The sequence below is a fragment of the Beta vulgaris genome, chromosome 6, assembly GCF_026745355.1.
Source record: "Beta vulgaris subsp. vulgaris cultivar EL10 chromosome 6, EL10.2, whole genome shotgun sequence".
Taxonomy (NCBI): Eukaryota; Viridiplantae; Streptophyta; class Magnoliopsida; order Caryophyllales; family Amaranthaceae; genus Beta; species Beta vulgaris.
Genome location: NC_079207.1, coordinates 38,426,638 through 38,431,921, shown reverse-complemented (window position 1 = coordinate 38,431,921; position 5,284 = coordinate 38,426,638). Strand labels below are relative to the sequence as shown.

The 5,284-nt window shown below is 38.0% G+C and overlaps 1 long non-coding RNA gene across 1 annotated transcript; it reads left to right on the top strand.

Moving 5' to 3' along the window:
* The first annotated feature begins 3,514 nt into the window (after nucleotides 1-3,514).
* On the top strand, nucleotides 3,515-4,275 carry LOC104896881 (uncharacterized). Its single transcript, XR_790543.4, has 3 exons — nucleotides 3,515-3,831; nucleotides 3,914-4,037; nucleotides 4,115-4,275. It is a non-coding gene; the product is annotated as an uncharacterized LOC104896881 (long non-coding RNA).
* The last annotated feature ends 1,009 nt before the right edge of the window (nucleotides 4,276-5,284 follow it).

The window sequence follows — 5,284 nt, the reverse complement described above, 5'->3', positions numbered from 1 at the left end:
TGGTATTCTCATGTGAAGAGTTACCTCGATCCGCACATGAGCCATCTAATCCATACGCGGAAATGATTTTCGATGCTCTTGGGAATAACTCAGAACCGTCCAATGTTGAAGAGCCTAGTGGAATGGACGAGGAGCCTAATTCCTCAAGCAAAGTGTTTCTTGACCTATTAAAGGCTTCTGAGGAACCATTGTACGAAGGGAGCTCCATGTCTGTGTTGGAAATGGCATCTAGAATAGTATCTCTGAAATGTGAGTACAATTTGCCACATAGGTGTGTTGATGCGTTTGCTTCATTAGTGAAAGAAGCAATACCTAACAACAACAACATGAGTAACACATTTTACGATACGAAGAAGATTTTGGAGGGATTAGAGCTTCCCCACGAGAGGATTCATGCGTGCCCCAAAGGTTGTATGTTATTTTGGAGAACTGATGCACACTTGGACAGATGTACAGTGTGCGATAGCGACAGATACAAAAGGACTTCTAAGGGGTCTTTAGTTCCAATGAAAGTTCTGATTTATTTCACAATCACACTAAGATTGCAAAGGTTGTATGCAACAAAAAATGTTGCTGATGAAATGACATGGCATGCCAAAAATCCAGAGCCGAAGACAAAATGGCTCACCCTAGCGACAGTGAAGCTTGGAAGCATTTGGATAGATCCTTTGACGAATTTGCATCTGAGCCTAGGAATGTTCGGCTCGGTTTGTGTACCGATGGGTTTGGTCCACATGGAAAGTTTGGGGTCAGTATTCATGTTGGCCGGTCATCTTAACCCCGTACAACTTGCCGCCATCGATGTGCATGAAGAAACCCTTCATGTTCCTTTCGTTGCTCGTTCCTGGTCCTAAAAATCCGAAGGGGAACTTGGATCTGTACATACATGCAACCCTTAATCGAGGAATTGAAGTAATTATGGGATGTTGGAGCAACAACTTATGATATTTATCGGAAACAAAATTTCAATATGCGTGCTGCCATTCTTTGGACAATAAGTGATTTTCCTGCGTACGGTATGCTATCTGGCTGGGCTACAGCTGGGAAAAAGGCATGTCCTTACTGTTTGGACAAATCTAAAGCTTTTTGGCTCGACCATGGGGGTAAAGTTTCTTGGTTTGATTGTCACCGTCAATTCCTACCCCTAGATCATCCTTTTCGTAACAACAAAGTAGCTTTTTGCAGAAATAAGGTTGAAAAAGGGTCTCCGCCACACATCATGTCTGGGGAAGAGTTGTGGTCCTGTGTTAAAGACTTGCCAAAGGCTACAGATGGGCCAGAAGCACTTAATACTTTGAAAAGTTGAGAAAAGGGTGGTTCAAACAAAGCTGTCTTTGGGAGCTCCCATACTGGAAAACTCTCCATCTTCGTAACAAACTTGACGTCATGCACATTGACAAAAACTTTTTCGACCAACTAATTCACACAATTATGGATGTGAAAAAACAGACATCAGACACTGTTGCATCCAGAAAAGACATTGCTAAATTGTGTAAAAGGCCTCAACTTCATGTTACCAAGGATGCGAACAGAAAAGAAACTCCACCAAAAGCGCCTTTCGCACTGGACATAGCCCAAAGGAAAGTATTATGCAACTGGGTGAGAGATTTAAAATTTCCAGATGGTTATGCTTCCGACTTAACAAGATGTGTGGACATGCAGTCCGGTAAGCTGCACAGTATGAAAAGTCATGACTGTCATGTCTTCATGGAAAGATTATTACCGATAGCATTAAAGGAGTTTCTCCCGGTTCATGTGTGGAAAGCTGTTACTGAGATTAGCCTCTTTTTTCGTGATTTGTGTGTTCCCACCATCACAGTAAGAGACATGGAAAGATTGGAAAAGAACATAGCCGAGATCTTTGTAAACTTGAAAAGATTTTCCCACCATCATTCTTCAATTCCATGGAACACTTACCGGTTCACCTTCCACGCGAAGCTAGGCTATGTGGTCCCGTACAATACCGTTGGATGTATCCCTTTGAAAGGTACCTTATCTTTCATTTTCATATATCCTTTTTATTGTTCTTCGCAATTATGTAACTCTTTTCATAACCACTTTATTAGGTTCCTTAATCATTTAAAACGCAAAATTGGTAACAAGGCTCGTGTGGAGGGTTCTATTTGTAATGCGTACTTGTGCGAAGAGAGCAAACTTCTGTTCCAACTATTTTCAGCAAGGAGTGGATACTAAGACACGAGATTTAGGTCGTAATGTCACTGATGAAGTTGATAGGATGCTCGATGAAAATGTCCAGAACTATTTAGAGTTGATTGTGGTCGGCCGTCAAATGCAGGTGGAAAACGATATTTAACTAAGCAGAACTTCAACGTGCACACCTATATGTGTTAGCAAATACAGGCATCTTACAAGAAGTTGAAAAGTAAAACACCTGTTATTAATCATACTATTTACAAATTTAACTTTTATTTTAATCTTAGACATTGACAATTGTTATGATTGTAAGGGGTTTCGAGGACCACATTCTTCAAATTCGACCTACTCTACGTGCAGAAGATGTGTGGGTGCAACATGAAGCAGAATACCTTGATTGGTTTAGATCGAAAGTGAGTTTGTGTAACTATTAAATCTCGCTTGATACAAAGTTGTATCTAACATATGAATTATTTTAATAGGTTATTCAAGACAAACCAAATGACGATGTACTGTTTGCTTTAGCAATGGGTCCTTCGACATTAGTTCGCACTTGGAATGGATACTATGTTAATGGATACAATTTCCAAACACAAGGATCAAGCAAACACAAGTCCACCATGAATTATGGAGTGTGTGTGTCTAATGACGGAGGGAGTGATTTCTTTGGGATTCTAGATGATGTTATAGAATTGAAGTTTACTGTGCACTTAGGCAATATAACACTATTTTATTCAAGTGCAATTGGATGGACAATGTCAGGGGAATGAACATCGATCAATACAAGCTAGTTGAAGTCAACCATACCAAGAAATACCCCAAGTTTGATCCCTTTGTGCTATCATATCAGGTTAGCCAAGTATACTTTGCATCGTACCCAAGCTTGAAAAGAAATCGTGCTCAATGGTGGGCTGTGTTTAGGACAAAGGCAAGGTCTGTGATTGATGCTCCCGTTGACTTCGACTTCCTTCAGGAAACAAGTGTTGGGACTCCAACTCTTTCTGATCCAAGTGAATTCCCGATTATGAAGAGGGTAATGATGTCGAGTGTGTTCAAGCAGATGATGAAGATATTTTATTTGAAGTCCCCTCAGGTGATGATGAAGAAGAGTCTAGTTTCGATCTGGAGATAGCGAGGATGATGACGATGAAGATGATGGTTTTTGGGATGACGATAGTGATGATGAACTAAGCGAGGATGGGAATTCACTTTGATTTGTTTTAGTATATCATAACTTGTATTAAGAACACCATTTATATTAAAATTCGTGACTTTTGTAATGATTTCTTGAAGATTACTTGTTATTTTGTAATGATGGTAGATTTTTTTTCACATTGATGGTAGACGATATTTTGTTATGATGGTAGACTAACGATTAATTATCTACCATGATTTATAAATTTTTTGTTTTATATAGGTAATCATGTTTAATCCTAAGGGGCGCGGAGGTCGAGATGGCTTAGGTGGAAGCCAAGGTCATGGGCAATTGATTCGCAGGGAGCTTTTTGAGTCACTAGGAGCTCCAGAAAGCCCGAACCTTGGCTCTGAGACGCAACGAGATGATTTAGAGGCACGTGACATTGGTGACCGCGTACCAGAGACGCCGAGCAGCCAGAGGGAGGAAGCTGAAGGGTCAAACCGTGCATCAAAAAGGGTTTTGAGCCCTACTGGATTGTGGTAAATTTCTAAATTAATATATGATTCATAATATTTATATTTTCAATGATATTGACAATTTAAGTGTTTGTTTTCAATTCAGGTTTGATGATAACAAAGTTAGCGGGTCCATCACTGACATTTTCCAGGGTCATTTTTGAGAACCTTGGTTTAACTACGGTGAGGTGGACGATGCAACAAAGACGCATTGGTGGAACTCATTCACGGTATGTATGAATCAAATTATGAAGAATTAAATTTATTATATTAGTTTATTAACAACTTGTTTTAATGTTTGTTAAAGGGTCTTTACGAATGGGCTCCTGAGTTAGATGGCCAAGTGAGAAAAGCAGACCAGATGAAAGCTGGAAATCGTTTGAGAGACTTGCGGTATTGGGTGCTCAACAAAGCTAAAGAAAGGCCAAAATGGTTAGGGAAAACCATTTATGAAACAATGAAAAAGAAAAGTCAGGGTTCCATCTCAGCAGCACAACATGCTAAAAAGATGGTAAGAATGTTTCATATGTATTACTTAGTTTGAATTTCATGATTTTTTCTGTATATGTGAAAAATAAAGTCTATGTTCAACAATATGTACAGGCAAAGAGTAGAGGAGGAGTACTCCCTACCGCCCCCGAGTTGTTCCTGAAGACTCATTTCAAAACTGTTGCTGGAAAAGGAGAGATTGCAGCAAACAAGAGAGCAAAACAAATTTCGGTACATACCTTTAAACATATATTTAAGTCATTATAGGCTATTTTATTTGCAAAATGAATGAACTGAGTAGTTTTAAGTTAGTTTGAATCATAAACACCTCAAACATCCTATATATACTTAGTTAAATGTGTTAGATTGTACTTTTGATTGAAATTACAAAATATAGGCAAGTTAGAACCAAATACAGGTCATCTAGCTCATTTTAGGCCCTATTGCTTGAAAATGAATGAATTGAGTAGTTTTAAGTTAGTTTGAATCATAAACACCTCAAACATCCTATATATACTTAGTTAAATGTGTTAGATTGTAGTTTTGATTGAAATACAAAATATAGGCAAGTTAGAACCAAATACAGGTCATTTAGCTCATTTTAGGCCATATTGCTTGAAAATGAATGAACTTGAGTAGTTTTAACTTAGTTTGAATCATAAACACCTCAAACATCCTATATATACTTAGTTAAATGTGTTAGGTTGTAGTTTTTATTGAAATAACAAAATATAGGCAAGTTAGAACCAAATATAGGTCATTTAGCTCATTTTAGGCCCTATTGCTTGAAAATGAATGAACTTGAGTAGTTTTAACTTAGTTTGAATCATAAACACCTCAAACATCTATATATACTTAGTTAAATGTGTTAGTTGTAGTTTTTATTGAAATAACAAAATATAGGCAAGTTAGAACCAAATATAGGCATTTAGCTCATTTTAGGCCCTATTGCTTGAAAATGAATGAACTTGAGTAGTTTTAACTTAGT